The sequence below is a fragment of the Anas acuta genome, chromosome 4 (genome assembly GCF_963932015.1).
Source record: "Anas acuta chromosome 4, bAnaAcu1.1, whole genome shotgun sequence".
NCBI classification, from domain to species: Eukaryota; Metazoa; Chordata; class Aves; order Anseriformes; family Anatidae; genus Anas; species Anas acuta.
Window position 1 is genome coordinate 15,400,435 of NC_088982.1, and position 20,169 is coordinate 15,420,603.

General features: G+C 43.6%; 1 protein-coding gene across 2 annotated transcripts in view; it reads left to right on the top strand.

Moving 5' to 3' along the window:
* Positions 1 to 769: 769 nt before the first annotated feature.
* C1QTNF7 (C1q and TNF related 7) overlaps positions 770 to 20,169 on the top strand; it is a 49,927-nt gene continuing 30,527 nt past the window's right edge. The window contains exon 1 of one of the 2 annotated variants that reach the window (XM_068679947.1): positions 770 to 1,283. The gene's annotated coding sequence lies outside the window, so the exon portion shown is untranslated. Of the gene's footprint in view, positions 1,284 to 16,524; positions 16,876 to 20,169 lie in introns of those variants that run through there. The other variant, XM_068679946.1, reaches the window with a different exon arrangement.

Genomic DNA, 20,169 nt, shown 5'->3' on the forward strand with positions numbered 1-20,169 from the left:
TTTTCCAGATTCTCTTTTCCAGATGGTACTCATCATATGCATCCGTGGAAGTTTGTTCTGGTACTAAAAAAGTGGAAGTTGGGTGCTCAGAGACTAAAATTTCAAAAATCACAATGTTTTATAATTTAGACCTAAGCATCAAAGTCTTTTTGTTTGTTTGCTTTTAGCTATTCTGCAGAGAGAACTTGTATTTGCGAAATGGGAACTTTCTCAAATCATTAACTCACACCATGTGGGTTGGCCATGGCTGGTTGAAATACATTCCTTGCAAGGAGGAGGAATAATGCTCCTTCCACAGGAACACCTGTAGCTCTCCTGCAGGAACAGCATTTTGTGTGCTCTGCTATCTTAAATTGAGCAAACCAACACAGCCATCCACAGCAAGTAGATGTCTTTGCAGATCATGCCCATGTTATTTAAAACTTGACAGTGTCTCAGAGGACAGGATCCCTGTCATGAATCTCTTTTGAAACTCTCCAAAATCCCATGAAGGACAAGTCTGGGGATGTTCTTAGCCACAAACCTCAGCTTGGGTCTCCCACCCCGCTGTGAGAGGAGAACCCTGCAGTGGAGGAAGCCCAGGAGAAAGCTCCTGGACCTGTCCCCGAAGCCTCAGACTGAGGAGTAGCACCTCTAAAAATACAGGGAATCCTCTTGCCGATTTGGGGAGCAGGCTCCTTTGGCAGCTCCTAGCACTCTGTGCCTTTGAGGCTGTTGCCTCTTCCCTCACTTTGAGGCAGATGCTGCTCCTCCCAAATCCCACGCCGAGGGGACGGCATGCCAGAAAGAGCATGATTTTTTCCTCGTCTCTGTGTCTATACCGAGCAGGAGACAACTTAGCCGATGATGCTTTCCAGAGATGATATAACGTTACCTCGGGGAGGCTATGCCCCGCGTCCCGTTAGGACGCTGTCATACTGCTTCAGTCCGGAGCACGCGCTTGCTCGTTGCTCCATGGTATACATTGAGCTCCTTCCAGCAGGAGTTTTATAGCACGCTGACAGTTGCTTTAAATTAGAAAAGCTGGCAACTGTCCGAGGAAAGGAGTGGGAGCTTATTTAGCTGAGACAGACAGTTACAAAACTCAATGCACGAGCATCAAGCTTCAAACAAGTTTTCGTGAAGTTTATTATTTGTCATCGAGGCACTCGAAGTGGGTTTAACAGATCTTGGATCACCAACAATTACCTGGTGGCTTGAATTTACAGCTCCTACAGCACGACCCAAAAGAAACGTGTTGCTTTTCCCGAAAAAAAATTGGTGTTATCTACTCAAACGTTAAGGTAAGTAGTAACTGATTCTACTTTCCTATTCTGGCTTCACTGAAATGCTTTTAAAGAAGGGAACACAATATAGAGACTTTTCAGGAAAAAAAAAAAAATAATAATAATTTAAAAAAAAACAGATTTTTGCTGGGATACACATGATTCCATTAGAAATCCGCTGTAGTAGGACTTCTGTGAAATCTGTTTATGTATCTTGTAAGAAAGAGTAATAAATTTTGACATGTATGCATATAACTTTCCTATCAGAAAGTTAGCAGACATTTTTTTTAAATCAAAGACACAATTTGGTGGTTAAAAAAATAATAATAATAATTTTAAATGTCTACCTTTCACGAGGTTTAGGGTGATTTAATTGCTTACAATCTTTAGAAATATTTCTTTTATTTAGCTGTAATCTTACATTCCATCAACCCAAAATAGATTATAGGTTTTTTTCCCTTGTGCACGATTCCAAAATCATTCCAAGTATTCACTTTAACCTTTGTTGCTATGGTTTCATAGAAACTTGTTTTGCAAAAAAAAAAATAAAATAAAATAAAATCTGTAAATACCGAATAAATCATTTTGCTTCAGGGTTGTGCTCTCGCAAAATTAATCTCCTGAATTTTACGTATTAAACTCTCACCAAACAAAAAATACCCATTTGTTATTTTGTTGGGGCATTTATTCTGCGGGGGGTTTCTTTCCCAAGGTCATTTAGCTTTCCGTGCTTCCACTGCTACTGGCAGTATGCTTTGTGGCTGTGTGCTGCAGACACACGGGAGGGAGTGGGTGTTGTTGAATAGAGTGCAAGTGATTGAACGCAGCCATGGTGTAGGTAGGTGAGGGTGTAAGTGGATAAGCACTTTCTTGCTCTCTTGTTTCCCCTGGGTCTCCGGGTTGTGCAGATGGGGCGGAGGCAGCGCTGGCTTGCATGCCAGCTGCCCAAAACATGATACTCACAGCGGTGCCTAATTCCTCTAACCCACTCACTTTCAAGGAAATGATGAAGGTTTTCAGCTGAAGCTTTAGGAAAATATGGGTGTGAGCACAACATTACCCACAGCCCTTGGAGCTGTGCAAGCTGCGGAAATTTGCTATTACCAGCTCTACTCGTTGCTGGAGAAACAGCAACCGGCTTCAGAAATCCCACGACCCATGGTGAAACTCCTTTCTTCTTGAAGTCCCTTGCTCCTTGTTTTCCCAGCCTTGGGACAGCTTCAGCTGTGCTGCTGGAGTGGATTTTCCCTTTCAGAGCAGGTGGAAATGCAGGGCTGTCCTGCTGAACTCCCGTACAGCCCAGCCCAGGTAAAGGTTGCAAGGCAAGAAGAGGGATGGAAATCCCGAGGGCTGGACTGAATCCTTGCAGGGCAGGATCCTCTGTCCCATTCATTGTGCTGGAGCTCACTTTTATCCTTAATTCTCTGTGAGGTGTCTGCTTGTGGGCCTGCCCCTTATGCTGCAAAGCCTAATGGTCAGGGTCCTTAAACCAACGCTGCAGCAACATTACGCATGCTGTCATTGTACGGCCAAGTAACATCCACGTTCCTGAAGACACACATTGCAGGTGATAAATTGTGGATTAAGGAGGCCAGAAAAACTTGACCTCTGAGAGGAGTGAGAATCTGAGGGCTCCAACCTTTTATACAATTAAGAGGCATTTTAAAAAAGAGAAAAAAAAAATGTTTCTGATTCCTAGAGGTTGCTTGTCACAGATACAAGACAGGTCAAACTCTATTTTATCTGCTGGTGTGGATTTTTTGTAAGTCGAAAGGACAGCAAAGCAGTTATGTGATTGACTTGGCAGAAAACTCTAGAGGCTTGGCAGGTTCATCTTGGTGATCAAACAGGGAAAATAAAGGCTGCAAGTGAGATAATTACTGGGCAGCTTTACATTTTAGTGGTATGCATCGGGCTGCAACTGTCAGCAAAAGGTTTTCATTTCTGCTCACATTCTCTCTAAATTAAGAGGTGCAGCTCAGTAGTGTAGTTTCTGTTGGGCGGAAGAAAAAATCCAAATTAGTCCGAGTTCACAGCACTGAAGTTCAGGTTCTCCATATATTAGGCTTCAGTTTTTATTTTGGACGAGCAGTGTGGATCTGCTTTAGGACGTCCAGCCCCAAGCCTCACCTGATCCTAGACTGGAAAGCTCGAAGTGATGAAGGCAGCACTGCAAAGGACCTGACTCAAGCCTTCAGAGATGTTTTACAGTTTCACTAAATGTTGAGCAAGAGGAGATAGGATCATATGAGAAAACAGTCTACACATGTCTGTCAGGTGTAAGCACTGGGAAGGGCAGAATTGTTTCGTATGAAAGCAGATTTTATCACAAATAATAATGGGATCAGTTTTAAGGGGAAAGACTAGGCTGTGCACAATGAGAAAATTATCCTGGCAGGGACAGAGATGTGGTTATAAAACAATCTGAGGGAAAGGGGGGAAAAGTCTCACTGGCTGGGATGTTGCACTTCGTCTGGGCAAACCTCGAAGAAATCTGTGGGGAGCAATCTTTCCTAGGCTGAGAGATGTGAGAGTCCATATGTTGTTCTGGCTTAAATTTATTGGCTTGCGTTCAGTCTATCTACTGGATTTGTCTTCCTCATCTGTATTGTGTCTCTGAGCCCCGAGCGTGTTGCAGCCTACAGAAGTGGAGGCCAAATCTCGAACAAGATTTAATTGAGATAGTTGGCTGTGCTTGGACACCAGCAGGCCACCCATCCTATTTTCAGCTTACACTCTCCCCTCCTCCTTTGGAGAGACCCCAAACCCAAAATCAGACACCCTGCTATAAACAGGAACATCTGGAAAAAGCCAGAGGTTAAAGCAGGGGGAAGGAAGAAAACTGTTCCGTTATAGGATGCTTTTTAGGATGTAATGTAATTCATGCACTCTGCTTTATTTCTCTCAGTGTTTGCTACATTCTTTTAATAAATACATTTTTCTTTTGGGGAAAAAAATAAAAATAAAAAGGCAGAAAATGGAGAGGATATTAACAAGGAAACAGGACCTGAAATGTAGTTTAAAAATGTGCAGCAAAACAGGGAGTGACACTGCAATGAAAACAAGAAGGGCTCAAAGGGCAGGGCTAAAGAGGTGTGTGTCCAGCCTCCTCTCCCCACCTCTTTCCTTTTGTCCAGTGGGCCTCATCACTGGCTCCAGGCCAGCATGGGGGACCTGGTCTGGGAGCTGCTGGGAGACGGACCTCCCATTTCCTTACCCTTCAGGAAAAAAAAAAAAAAAAAAAAAAGAGAGAGAGAGAGAGAAAGAAAGAGGGAAAAGTCTTCACTTGTTCTGTATTGGTCCAGGAAAACTCTCCCTTTTCTTGGAGGGAGAAGCTCCCTCCTGCTGGAACACGTGTCTTCTGTTCTCGCTAGCTGTTAGGACTGAGGACCAAAAGTCTTTTCCCTTTTCAGCAGTCCATAAAAACTTGATGTTACGCCAGTCTTGCTAGCCCTGCACTGATGTTCCTGCACAGCTCTGGTCTGCTGTGCCTTAAGGCACCTGGGGACTGATCCCACCCCCCTGACACATCCCAGGCTATGTTTCATGACCTTTCTCTCACAGAATTTCTTTTCACTGTCACTAGCAGCAGAAATGGCTCCTTGGCGATGTATCAGAGAAACACCTAGGTTACTTTTTGCATCCATTGCTCACTGCAGACACCATGTCAGTGTTTTGTTACAGAGCAGTTGGCTCCTTTGAGACATTATGAGGTCCAGCTCTGCACAGATATGCTCTGCAGGTTATCTGCCAGAGCCTGGCCTTTTTTGGCCCTAAACCCCGACAACAGCCTTTGATCACAGCTCAGCTTTAGAAATTCTCCCTGTCCCAAATGTTTTCATTTGTTTTCAATGTCTCTTCAGTTCCTCTACCCCTTTCCTCCTGTAAATTACCTATCTGGTATTCTCCTTTCTGTAGTCCTCCCATTTTCCTGGTGCATCTGCATGCTTACCCAGGGGATCCCCCTTTACCACTACCTCAAGGAGGCTTTGGGGGGACCCTACTAACATCCACTCCTTCCTGAAGCCATGGTTGTCACTGGGCCATCCTGTAACCCCTGCTTAAATAACGTGGGGCTGCAGTGTTGCTCTAAATCTTCCAGACAGCTGACTTCACGATGACTGGGAGAAAGACCCAAACTACTACGGCCTCTCTGAGTTACAGTTCCTATTATTCAGTGCAGGCATTCCTGCTAGAAAGTGGTCACACATGTCAGCAGATGACCTCTTGAGCACCAGCTTTGAGGTGGGGCAGGGAGATGTCATTCCAGAGAGAGGTGGTGATTTTTGAGTGGGAACAGGATGGTTTTCACTCAGGCAAAGCAATTCCCTTAAAGGCATAAAGTACAGGTTGTAGCTCCCACTCCTCTCCTGGAGGAAGGAAATGTTCACTTCTGTCCCCAGCATGGGTAAAAGGAAAAGAAAACAAATACATGTAAAAATAGTACCCAAGTCAACTCCATTTCACTATTCTTTGAATATATATCTGAATGGCCCTAATAAGAATGCAAAGATCATGTTCCCCTGAGCATATTACAGCATTTAAAAGAGCAGCATCAGAGGTCAGATAGAGGAAAACAGCTTAGGCAGAACAATCAGGGCTGATGGTTCTGGCTAGCTTTGAAACAGGCCATCATACCTGCCTTTGCCCTCTGTCCCTCCTGCATCCCCAGGTCCCCAGGTCCCCTCGTGGGGCTCGTGTGGGTAAGCAATGCCTTCAGCACTGTGAGAGGGCACCGCACCAGCAGAGAGGTTTGGTTTCTCTGGAAGAGGGTGTATCAGCTGCATTTCACCATATTTTAAGCTGTAGAGCTGGGTTGTACTGCTTTACATCACAGTGGGAGTTTGGAGGCTGCATTTTTGGAGGAAAAGGAGTACAAGTGGCCTTCAGTAGTCCAAGGAGAATGGAGAGTTTCCTGTGCAGGACTGAATAGGACAGCTCCCTCCATGCAGCTCAGCCATGGCTTCGTAGCCTTCTTAAGGCAGAACTGCGATTGAAAGTTTCAGTGCCTGGCATTTCTCAGGCAGAAATATATTTACATTGCATCACACCACAGTGATGCCTCCCACGCCTCCAGGAATTGTCCAGATCATCATACCCCTACTGTACAGCCAACACGCAGTGACTCTGCTGGGTGTTTCCTGCACTGATAGAGAAATTATCTTGCTCTGAAAGAGATAATGGATTATTTGAAAACCCTGGATAAATGCACATAATCCTCAAACTTATCTGGAGAAGTTTTCCCTCTTTTTCTGCCTGGCTATCTTGTGAGCAGAAGTTACCCGTCAGAAACCTGGCATCTCATTTTCTCCCTTTCTACAGGCATGTTCTGTCCTCGCAGCCTGAGGCTGCAGTCTGAGAGTTTTGATTGTCAAAAACTGGAACAAAAACCCAGCCAGTGTGTGCAAAAAGTCTGGTTCTGCAGTCCTAGTTAACCTCTGCGGTGAGACTCAGGCCTCTTCGAAGGGGTCACATACAGGGATGCAAGGATCAGGTTCATCATGGGTGCAGCTCCACGGACACCCAGGTTATATTTTTTGGGTTGCTACATCTGGCAGGATTTAGCCTGAGCTTTGCAATTCAGTGAGGAGTGGCTCACACCAAGGAAGGTCATTTTTGTACCTCCCTCATGAGGTGAACGTCCATGCAGATGCTTTCATGTGGTGCACCTCCTGACCATTTTCAACCTGTCTCGCTGATCAAGAAGTTGTATCACTTCTCCAGAGATACAGACAGGTCATAAAAATTTCAGTCCCCTAAACCAGCACCCTTTCCTTCATCAGAAGAGATGGTGGGCCTGTGCTCTGCGTGCACCCGCTGCCATCATGGCTCATGCTTGTACAACCTCTGTGGTTCTTCTGGAACACAGTCTGGATTCCTTGCGATTAGGACTAGATGATCCCATAGCAGAAACAGCTTCACTCGCGCGGAAGAGCTGCCAAGATACCCTTAAAAGGCAGGATCTGCCTAGCTCACGCTGCTGGAAGCCTTCACCGCTGCTCCAGCCCGCCTCAGAAACCAGCCTGGCCCAGCCCTGCAGCAGCCATGGCCCTCCTCTGCCCCACACAGCAGGGAGAGGCCAGATCCTTTAGGTCCTCATGGTCAGAAATCAGCAGCACCATGCCCAAGCCCTGGCACCAAATTCCTTCCAGCATCCCAGCAGCTCGCCGGGCAAGTTTGCTGCATGTGTCTCCTTCCCAGTGTGTCAGCGGAAGCAGATGTTTCTAATTTATCACTAAAAACAAACAACTTAATCCCAAAAATATGCAGCAGCAGGGGGACTGGAGGGAGCCTTCCACTTAAAGCTGATTTATAAATTGGATAATTAGGGTTAATTTGGCCATGAATGAAGTGAATGTGTGTCTGATATCGTTACCGGTGCTTCCTCCTTGTAATTTTTGCAAGTCATTGGAATTGCTAAATGTCCGAGGTTTTTTAAACCTGAGGTAATGAAATGCTTTCCTGTTATGCTGGCCAAAAGTGGCTGGCATTGCTTCCTTTAATCAGCGACTCTAATATTTATCTATTTAGGCCTTTGGAGCTTTATTTGTGTATAACAGACGTTGCAGCCCTCTGTCGCGTGAGTGCTAAAGACAGGTCTCACTGCAGCTCCAGCACGCACCCTTCCTGCTCCTGAAGGTGTTATTTCATCTCCAGTCTCTGAGAGCTGAGCACGGTGCCCAGGTGAGACCCATAAATGTATTGGTATTGCCTGTAAAAAGCATGGCTAACAGGTTAAGGAGGTGATTCTCTGCTTTGCTCTGCCCTCATGAGACCCCACCTGGAGCACTGCATTCAGCTCTGGGGCCCACAGCACAAAAAGGACGTGGACCTGTTGGAGTAGGTCCTGAGGAAGGCCCTGAAGATGATCAGAGGGCTGGAGCACCTCTCCTGTGAAGAAAGGCTGAGAGAGTTGGGGTTGTTCAACCAGGAGAGGAGAAGGTTCCAGGGAGACCTTACATCAGTCTTCAATACTTAAAGGAGGCTCATAATAAAGATGGAGAGAGACATTTTCATAAGGCCTGTAGTGATAGGACAAGGGGTAGTGGTTTTAAACTAAAAGAGGGTAGGTTTAGATTAGATATTAGGAAGGAATTCTTTACTCGGAGGGTGGTGAGACACTGGAACAGGTTGCCCACAGAAGCTGTGGATGCCCCATCCCCGGAAGTGTGCAAGGCCAGGCTGGACGGGGCTTTGCACAGCCTGATCTAACAGAAAGTGTCCCTGCCCATGGCAAGGGGTTTGGTCTAGGTGATCTCTAAAGGCTGTTTCCAACCCAAACCATTCTATGATTCTATAATACTGTATTGGTGTTGGAGGCCGCGGCTAACCTCAGAGTGCCTGAGCATGTGCAGTTATACTGAACAAACTATATATTTACCTGACACCTACTTCACACCATCAGTTCCTAATGCTTAAAGGTTGTGTTATTATTCATTTTAAAGGGCTCTTTTTCAAGCAGCTTGGCACCTAGCCATAGCATGTCTATCATTCACAGGCAGCACTGAAGTAGCAGCAATGCAGCAGCCTTAAAAAGACCTTAAAAGTTCCTGGAGACTCGACAGCAGCACCAGCCCAATTTTGCAGAAATTCTTTATTAGGGGGTTGCTACCAGAAGCCTCTGTGCCTTAGGTCTGCAAAAATTGCTGTGTTCATTGAAACTCATTTATGTTAGAAATGGATGACTGTACTGATTTCTTCAACCTCAAACACCTCTAAAAACATAGGAACACTGTTCAATTAAGTGCCTTTTCCCAGTAGATGCTGCAGTGATCCCCATTCCTGTTATGCCAGTGCCTGTGCTGCAGCACAGGACACAATGTCACACGGGCTGTCCCTTCTGGCACTCTTGCATATCAGAGTAAGCCCCTATAGTCCCATGCATGGGGGTGCATTTTCTGCAGTCAGGGCACAGCACTCTGTTTTTAGATGTTTTGTTTTGCAGGTTTAATAATCAGTAGGAGAGTGAGTTGAAAGCAAATGCTATTTAGCTTTTCCTGGGAGCATGGGGAATTAAACCTTACACTGGAATGGTGGTAAAGCTGTGAGATGATGTTGCGATGATCAGTGCTCTTCTCAACAATCTCTTCTGCTGTGAGTCGCATCTCCCACGGCTGGAACAGTTGGGAAACCCTTCTCCTCCATTAATTCTATTAAATGGTAGAATTAGACAATGTGCCAAAATTGCAAAGTACTTCTCATCAAGCCTGAATTTGAGTTGGGTTAAACAGAAGAGTGAAGGAGACTATAAGAATAACAGAAGGAAAATGGAGTCAACTGTGGAGCTAAGAATAGGAATCAGATCCCTCAGCACTCTGCTCCAGCTACTACACTCCCTTCCCTCCCATAGACAATATCCATAAAGTGATCTGGGAAAACAGTGGGTTTGAGAGGATTACTGAAGACAATTGTAGCAACATTGAGCTTGCACGGAGCTGAAGCAATTCTATTTTTGGACTAAACAAGTAAAAAAAAAAAAAAAAAAACTCAATCCAGACAAGTCTGTGCTGCTCAAGCAGTTTAAAGTTACATTAATGAGAGCTCCAGCACCAGTTTATTCTGAAAAGCTGCAATCTGCTTTTCAGTTTTGCAGCATTTTCCCAAATGGAGAAGCCATATGTCATTACATTAGTTTGTACTAGCAATGTAGTCCTTTATTTCTTGCAAACTGGGCTGCATGTCAAATGCTGCTATACACTCTAAGTGTCTTCTTCCCTACATAGCTAAAGAGGTGCATTTATTCATGCTGTACTTATGAGGGGATGGCCAGGGATACCTTTGTGTAAGAATGTCTCATGCTTATAGAAAGGAGACTGGTTTCAGCTCATAGCAATAAAGGAACATTTCTCTTAGATGTGTCTAACCATTTGGTCTAAAATAGCTTCTGATGAAGTAGCAGTATTTAAAATGAATTTTGCTTTTGGGTGAAGATACACCACAATGAAAGAGTGAGACTCTCTTTGCCTTCAAGCATCCACAGTCTTCATCCATGTTTTCAGACCTCTAAAAGGCAAGGCAATTTATTGCAGAATCCTTTCAGACCACCGGATGGAAGATCACACAGTTCCTGACATGCAAGTTCAGGGCATTTGTACATGCTCGAGATTTGCTTCTGATAGGTTTTAATGGCATATGTTGTTTATGTTCCGAGACTATATACTCAGCAAAGCATCCAAAAACAAATGTTCAGCCCCCACGGGGTCTGGTAAAAGCCCTGAGGATGAGCTTTGTTGTGGCAATAAACCCATGGTAGCTGTCAGGTTCTGAGTCTTCCTTGTGTGGCACCCACATGACCAGGAAGGGACTATATATATGCTTCTACATATTTTTGAGCCAGAACTTCAGCTGGTATAAATTAATTATGCTGCCTTTGCAATCTATGCAGCTGTACCAATATATGTCAGCTCAAAATCTGATTATTCAGGTTTCCAGACTGAGAAGCTGTATGCACAAGATAGTGTACACTAGAGGTTTTAAAAAGTAGATGCCAAAATTCTTCCTTTTCAATGTGTAATTTGAAGCCTCAACAGGAACTTGCAGTTCCTGAGTTCTCGCCCATTCACTAGCTCATATACTAGCTGAGACCAAGTGAATGAGTGGCATTAGCATCTCACCTTAAGTGAGAAATAGCTGCAGTCCTGATTTTGCTGGCTTGGCAACTCTGAGCATGCATGCAGCACAGTTCTGAAGACAGGGGGTGGTAGTATGGGACTTCCACATATGGGTTGCAAAGAAGCTTAACTGGATAGCTGCAGGAAGCAGAACATGTCTAGCATAGATCAGAACCCCCCACTATATAAATATATATATATATATTTCCCCCAGAAGTAATATATTGTTGCCTATCTGCATTTCATTTATTTATGTATTAGAGGGAACCATCCGTAGACAGTGTTATTTGCCAAAAGCAAGATGTGAGATTGAAGTGAGAGGAACATGCATATAAAGCACTTATTTAAATGCTTTTATTTTAGTTCATGTCTTTCAAGACAAGACTACCTTGTCTTTCAGTTCTTCACAAGCCCTCCTTATGTATGAACTGAATTTCAAAACAGAAATCGATTCCAGATGTCTTCAGTATATTTTTCCAGGCTTGAAATTTAAACAAGTTACAGCAATACTCACCTTCATATAGTTTTTGATCATTATAATATGAATTCTCACTGACAGCAGTAGACATCATGGTTTTCAAAACCAGCTTTTATTAATTTGGATTCCATTCCAGATTGTCAGAAGGGCTGTGTTTTAAGGAGAATCACTCATTTGATGATGCGTAGTGCAGCTGCCCACCACATGTACAGCAGCAGCATTAGCACTTTTTAATTTTCCCCCACTTTCAGCTTCAGCACTGGAACCCATTACATAGCTGGCATCTTACAAGTGCTGTGTTTCTTTGACCCTTCCCTCAGAAAATGCTCCATAATAGCAGGCTGGCTTACAGCCTTCCTCTAGCTTCTAAATTTAAGAAATGAACAGAGAGGAGAGTCCAGCAGGTAGGATGCAAGTCTGGAGAGATGAATACTTTTACTCTTTCTTGCTCTGCACTGACTGTGTGATCTCTGGCAAATAATGTTGACTTCGCGCCCCTGTCCACATCTGTAAAATAAAGTATTATCTTTTGTCTTCCATGGCAGATAGGTATAATCAAATGATTTTGTGATCAGAACTAGAGTTTGTGATTACCTGTGATAAGGTGAGCAAAATCCCCTGAATCATAATCATTGAGCCAGCTCCTTGATCTCAGGGGTAATGTGGGTCAGGTGTGCTGCACGGAGCTGAAAACCCTGAATAACAGCGGTATGGCGCACATACTGCAAAGATATTTGCCAGCTGAAGTCAGTGAAGGACATTTTGAGCTTTTTAGCTCTGGACCAGAGGCAAATCTGTTGGACTTGAGGCGGGTATTGCAGACTCACCACCAGCTGTGTGTCTTAGCATGCAGGCACAAACTGAAACAAAGGAAATTCTCAATAGTTCTAAGCAGGTGGGATTTTGTTGTTTTTGTTTGTTTTTACCATGAAGGTGACCAAATATTGGAACTAGTTGCCCATAGCAAGTGTGGATTCTCCATCTCTGGAGGTGGCTTTGAGCAACCTGATTTGATTAAACCTGGTTTGAGCAGACATTGAATTAGGTGAACTACAAAGTTATCTTCCAACCAAAACTACTTCTCTGATTCTGTACTAGTGCTGTACCTTAGCAAATATATCCTCTTGAAGCACTGGAGACCATAGTGTGCACCCTCAAGTGCACACCTGAGCCTAGTGGTTCCCATAGATTGCACACGTTGCATCTCTCACTAAGTAGCCATATGTGGACTTCTTAAAAATGTCATGAAGTGACATTGGACATAATCACAGAATGGCTGAGGTTGGAAGGAACCTCTGGTGGTCATCTGGGCCATCTCCACTGCTGAAGCAGAGCCACTGTGGGGCCTGAAGCAGGTTCCCAAGCCACATCCAGCTGGTTTTTGAATATCTCCAATGATGGAGATTCCACAGCCTCTAGGGGCAACCCGTGTCAGTGCTGACTCACCAGCACAGTACAGAAGTGCTTCTTGATGTTCAGGAGGAACCTCCTGTGTTCATGTTTTTCCCCTTTGTCTCTGGTCCTGCCACTGGGCACCACTGAAAAGAGCCTGGCTCCAACATCTTTGCATCCTCCTCCTTTATAGACATTAATCAGACCCCCCTGAGCCTTCTCTTCTACAGATGAGCAGTCCCACCTCTCTTGCCCTTTCCTCAAAAGCAGAGCAGCTCTCTGAGCCTGCAGGCTGACCAGCCCACTCAGTCTTCTGAGGGGTGTTCAAAAAATGAATGGGCAACATAGGTCTTCAATTTACATATAAGGTTTTACAGTTCCACCAGGAAAAAAAAAAAAAAAAAAAGTGATTTCTTAACTGTTTGATGTGGGAGATCATGACATAGCTTTCACCTGGCAAGTCTCAGACATTTCTGTACTCATTACTGAATACTTCTGAGATCTTGGCCAAGCTTCCAGTTTCACATTTCATATTACAACTGCGATTATAAGTGTGGCCCTTAGTTTGTAAACTGTTTTCCTAACTCCTATACAAATCCATGTCTGTGAATGCATATACAATATGCAGTAAAACAGATGACATTTTCACTGAGGGAACAGCACATGGAGGCTGCTGCTCTCTCCAGCTGTGAGACACGATTGCACGTGGCTGCAGTAAAACATGATGCCCTGACACTCCCTCAGCTTACACGGTTGTGTTATGGCTGGAATGGGCTGGTGGCCTTGGAGAAATGCTACAGCCTGTGCATGTATTGCTGCAAGTGCACTGCCTGATGGCTTGCCGTGTCCTCTGGGCAATGCCAGGTCCCAGGGTTGTGGTGGTTTTACTCATCTGGGCAGCTGAGCTCCACCACAACCATTCTCTCACTCTCCCTCCTCAAAGGGAAAGGGGGACAAAATACAATATAAAGGGCTCAAGGGGTGAGATAAGGACAGGGAGATCATTTGATAATTATTGTCACAGGCAAAAGAGACTCAGCATAGGGAGATTAATGTAATTTATTACCTATTGCTAACAAGCTAGAGAAAGTGAGACACTAAACGCAAACTAAAAGCACCTTCCCCAAATCCACCCTCTTCCACCTCCTCCCCCCAAGCGGCACAGGGGAACTGGAAATGGGGACTGTGGTCAGTCAGTGATGCTTCATCTCCACTGCTCCTTCACAGTCACTCTCTGCCCCTGCTCCACAAGGGGTTCCTCCCATGGGATGCCGTCCTTCCCAAACTGATCCTGTGGGGGCTTCCCACAGGCTGCCTCTAGAACTGCTCCATGGGTCTGTACAATGGGGTCCATCCCATGGAACAAGCTGCTCCAGCACGGGTCCGCCACAGGTGGCAGCTCCACCCAGACCCCCTGCTCCTGCGTGGGCTCCTCTCCACGGGCTGCAGCTCTGGCCCAGGGCCTGCTCCTGCAGGGGCTCTCCATGGGCCGCAGCCTCCTCCAGGCCACATCCACCTGCTCCACCGGGGGCTCCTCCACAGGCTGCAGCGTGGAGATCTGCTCCATGTGGGACCCATGGGCTGCAGGGGGACAGCCTGCTCCACCAGGGGCCTCTCCACAGCCCACAGGGGAACTGCTGCTGCATGCCTGGAGCACCTCCTGCCCTCCTGCTGCACTGACCCTGGGGGCTGCCAGGTTGGTTCGCACTCCTCACTCTCCCAGGTGCTGTGTCGCAGCAGCCTTTTTTCCTTTACTTAAATACAGAGGCACAAGCAGCATTGCTTATTGGCTTGTCTCTGGCCAGCAGCAGGTCCCTTTGGAGCTGGCTAAAATTGGCCCTGGACTTTTCTCACAGAGGCTAACCCTGTAGTCCCCCACTACCAAAACCTTACCATGTAAACCCAATACAAGGGTCAGAAGCAGAAAGATGCCTGAGGATAATTAGCTCACAGTCAAATTTGTGGTGTGAACTGAAAACATCATTATGAACACAAGCTTTGGTTCTGAAAAGTTAGGTGTATATTCTGCTTATCTCAAAAGACTTCACAAATAGCTCACAAGCAGGTTTTGAAGTTTAGCCTCTTGTAATTACAGGCAGAAAGCTGGATCGGGTCCCAACATGCTTCACGCATGGGGCTGCCTTCTGCAACCTGGGTATGTGTGAGAAGTCCTTTGTGCGAAGCATTGTTCCTACAAACCAGGTCATGAGACCTCTGCATCATAAAACCATGTTTAAAAAAAAAAAAAAAAAAAAAAAAAATCCCAGCTATTTTCTAAAAATAGACAAGTTTTGCTGGGAAAAGGGGATAAAATAAGTGCTTGCCCCAGATATTGCAGATCCTTGGTAGCATACCACATCCAAGCTGAGATATACAATCAATACATATATTGTTTGATAATACTTTATATTTTGAGAACATAAGTGGAGAAGGGAAAGGGTGAAAAGGCAGAAGTTGAAAATACGAGTTGAAATTAATTTATTGTATATTTAGGGTATCAGTATTTGACAAAGGAAGTGGATATAAATGGAAACTAAACTAAAACTGATGTTTCAATCACCACAGTATATCTCTCCTACTAGTCAGCTACAGCTGTGAGAGATTTTATTTACCAATAAACAACTGTAAAGTTGTACATGTGTTTTGGTGTCTTAATAAAGTTGAAAAAAATAAATCATCACCACCAACAAAAGTCCAACCTACATTTGAGGTTCAAGAAAAACCTTTATAACACTAATTTAAGATGTGTAGGGGATTCCTCTAGTCCACTGGCATATAAAAAGCATGACACACTAGGAAAAAAAAAAAAAAAAAAAAAAAAAAAAAAAGATTATTTGGTCACTTTTCATTCAAAATCTTTGTCTTAAGCAAGAAATGCAAATTAAAAGTTTTGAGATCATTTATTATCCTTACATTTCATAAAAACAGGAATTTGGCATTTACAATATCTTGAAGTTTTATTTTAGACTACAAGTTTGTTTCTTTTTTTCCCTCATTTGCAACAGAATACAACAGAATAGATGAGGACATAGATTTTCTTCCCTTCTTATCTTTTTGCAACTCCTTTTATTATGCCTAAAACACTGTTTTTTTCATCCTCTCCATAGAACGTCTGTCCTCATTGTCTGGGAATTGAATGACTATGTTTAAAATAATGTCTTTATTTTTGTAAATATAATTTTACTTTGGAACAAGGTGACGCTTTTTAGCTGAAGCCTTGCATTTGCCTCTTTTAAGCTACATCATTATCTTTTCTTATTAATCTATTTGTTTTACTGAGAACTTGTTCAAAAAGTTATGCTTGTTACTTTATGAAGTTCAATCATTTTAAGTCGAATGAACGAAAGGGAGAAAAAAAAAATGAAGTAAACAGATCTTTCAAAGGAGAAAAAAAAAAAAGCTCATTTTTCTTTCAAGCAATTCAGTGCATTTATGATGTCGTAAATTATAAACTTTATTTTGGGTTATATTTTCTGGCTGAGATACAGAGATTCTCAGAAAATCAAGGTTTGAAATAGAAAGTCAGCAATAACCTAATTTGGAATGCAATGAACTTAAGTGGAAGGGACAGAACTGAAAGTGCTGCCACTTGGGAGTTGTGAAAAGAAATAGAAAAGCCTGTCATCCTTGTTTTGTTTTTAAAAGATGTGAGCAAAATAAAAGCTGAAAACATGCGTTGTGTTTTCATTTTGCTGTGCCTCTGCTAGACGCATTGTTCACACACCCTACCGGTATATAACATGACATGCCACAGTTCTGCACTCAGATTGTTTGCTCTTATGTTACTGCTCAAGTATGCATTCAGAAAAGAGCCAACAGATATAGTAGATTTATTCTAGTTGTCGAGGTCAAGGACTCCTTTTTTTTTTTTTTTTTTCCCTTTGGATTCAGCTGAGAGGGAACTCTTTCCTCAGTAAGAACAGAAAGGCTTTCTGCTTTGCAGTCTACTGTCAGTGTGCACCACTGATACAAAAGTATTGGAGAATATTTTTAAAGGAAAAATCAGGAAACTATCAATAAGAAGCACCAGTGTTGTGTCCAGTGCCGAAGTTAGGGGGCTTTCTGCAGAGCACAATATCTGCGTGCACTGTAATTCAGACTCCAGCTGCTGGAAGCTCTTGCAAGTCATGTAAGTAAAGGGCTTTACTTTGCAGAAGCAAACTTTATGTAGTCTCTTGCCTCATAAAAACTCTTAGACGATCTGAACTTCAGCTGAAGTTTTAGCATACTAGTAGTGTTGTTTTATCTTGCCGTGTTCTTCTGAATAATGCATGCATGCAGGCACAATAAATTACTAACTTATCTTTCTAGAAATGTTTTGCTCTGAGTAGAGTGAGAAGCAGGATCTGTATGTGGCTCGGGCAGGCTGTGCTTGCTTTTATGATCACTGACAATTGCTGTTCTCCGTTTATGATCAGCATGGAAAACAGTCTGTTTTTTTACAGTTCTTGTCACAGTTATTTCAAGAACAATGGGAAGCTGGCAGCAAAATGCAAAACCTGTGCAAAGGAAATCAATGAGCACAATGCTAGTTTATGAAGCAGCGCCAGTAAACCCAAACATGGTGTGTAACCCCCATGGCAAGCTTGTGGTCTTGTGGGACTTTATATCCTCTCCTGTGAGGCTTAAGAGGTCACAGATTATGTGATGGTTAGTGGGAACATTAACTGACACTAGAAATATTTTGATTGCTTTATATAAAATCATTAATAAAAAAAAGAAAAAATTACAAGAATTGCAGATATCTAAAAATGAATTGTTCTATGTATGGTCATTTGGGGTTTACTGCAGGGGATGGATCAACTTTCTCCAGTTTTCACTATGTGATTTAAGATCATGAAGTATTTCCTTGTTCTCTATTCAGTTCATGTATGCATTGGCATCAGTAGAGACAGGTAATGAAGTCCCAGATTTCTCTTGTAGTCTGTGGCTTTTAGTCCCTGCCCCTTTGATGGCTGCCCACTTGCTGGTGGTGTGTTAAGTGAAAGAAAACTGGATTTTGTGCCAAGAAAGTTTGATTAGCTCCACTGGCCAGGGTACAGCTGGTATTATTCTGAGTGAGAAATGTAATGGGTCCACCTGCATGTACTCAGGGCTCCCACTATCCTTCTGCTCAGAGAGCTCCTAGCCCCTCCACATTCCTTGTGGCCCTTCCAAAAGTACCTTAGCCCTCTGACATTGCATCTGCTATTTGGTTCATACTTTTTCCTAGCTCCCAGTAGCTTGTAGCAGGTAATTCCCTCCAGACCCACACAACTCTGCACACAAACCCTCACAGAGTGCACAAACCCACAGGGCGATATCAACTTTATTTATTGCAGATACACCACCAAAATCACCCCAGGTGCTCAGAGGAGCACAGTCGCTGTCCCAAAGAGCTTGCTGCTGCTCCCAGCCCTCCAGCTGACCTTAGTTTTCACAGAAATGCAAGGGCCACATGGGGAAAGTGGCACTCTGCATCAGGGAGATGCAAAGGGAAGACTCCCCTGGACTTCAGCCAGGCAGTCAGACCTGGATGCTGAAATAGCGAGGAAATTAATATACACGCAGAGCTGTGGAGCTGCTCCCAGAGAAATAGGGCTGCCACCTCCCTGAGTGAGAACGGGGAAAGGCTCCACAGAGGGAAGGCTGCAGGCTTCAGACAGTCATGTTTGGAAGGTGCACTGGCAGGAGTTCCTCAAAGACACGGGGTTCGGTGTGAAAGCCAGACACCTCTGCTGATGGAGGAGGGAGATGTTGCTTTTCAAGAGTGTTTGGAGAGTGACAAAAAATTTAATTGAGATCTGAGGCAACTCTTTTATTTTCTTTGCAACTCAACTCTCACATACCTAGCTGGTATAACCACACTCCAGGGAGAAAATAGCAGTTTGTTATATTTTTGGAATTTATGTATATTCATGTGTTCCATTAGTCTCTTGGCAAACGCATCTTTTTAGCTCTAAAGCTTTCTGAACCTTTCATATAGTCCTTTGCTTTGAAGCAACAGATGTCTGCGATAAGCAGATGGTTATGGCTTTGAATTTGAACATCTTTAAGTACTTTGTTGTGTATGTTTTATGGGGAGGAATGTACTCTCTCTAACTATGCAGAACTGATGCATTAAATGAAAAGTATCCATGTCTGGATGCTTGATGTCACTTCCTCGCTTGCAAACCAATAAACCACATGTTCTTCAGAATTTTTTGTTGGGAGATATTCTCACCCTATTACTCAGCTCGTGTTTTCAAGTTACAAACCAACTGTGAAATACACCAGACTGATGTGAGCTCAGTCAAAGTAAGCGAGGAACAAGAAGAGTTGAAGGAGCTGCCCTGGTTGCGAATTGCATTCTCGCTCTAATGTATACCGTGAGCGGGCTGAAATCTTCCTCTCGTGAAATTTCCCAGAGGAAATAATGCAGTGCCTATGAAAATAACGGAGAAGAAATCTTTTAATCTTTCTTATACTAAAATTTCATTTTTCAAGAGGTATGAAATTTGATGTGTGGGGAGTCTAAGAGCATAAGATCTTAGACCAGGAATAAATTTGGTAACACAAATGGAAAGAATTAATCTTAAATAAGAACATAACTTTCATTTTCTTTCAAGAAAAAGAAGACAGATAAACTGATTTAATCCAAATATTTTGCTATTGGATATTCATTTATGTCTCTAAAAATATATGGTTCTTTTTTCCCTCTCCACCTAACTTTCAGACCTGAACAGTTTGTTTTCCAAAGAAATCTCTTAAGGCAGCCTGTGACATGTGAGAACATTGTTTAAATTTGAATTAGTTGATCTTAAGGATGGATTATTGCATAGTTTATCAAAGGCTTTATTAATTATAATGGCACAAGATATGTTACTTCATCAAGTTAGTGTGTACAGAAGGCACCAGCCTGACCTGAAAGAAGAGAAATGCCTCATTTCAAGCAATCTTTGGAGTTTTTACTTCCATATTTGAGAAAGGACAGGGCTGTTGGATGGTTCATGGTGCTGAAGGGGTGCTAGAAGGGCTCTGTGTTGATGCAGGATATGCTCTGTCTCTCCACTCCCTCTGGGAACCTTCTTTTTCACTTCTCCAGCATGTAGTAAAACCCCTAGTGACAGGCTGTCCCAGAATACACATTTTTTCCCTTTACACACCTCGGGTCATCCTCTCATTGCTCTACAGTACTGAGGCTGGAGCTCATCCTTATTGGAGAAAAAAGGTCTTGGGATGGAGAAAGGGCCTGGTGGGAATGCCATGCCCTAGCATAGCTAGTGGTTCAAACTGCCCAGGGTTTGGACTCGAGCAGCATCCATGCATTTATAAGCAAAGTAAGCCCACTTGTAAGCAACAGGTGCAGGTTGCTAACCCCTGCAGTTTGTTGCTCAAGGCTAACAGCTATTTTAATTACTGCCTTGACTAGCTGTGCTTTTCTTGCTGGTTGCCTCATCTAGAT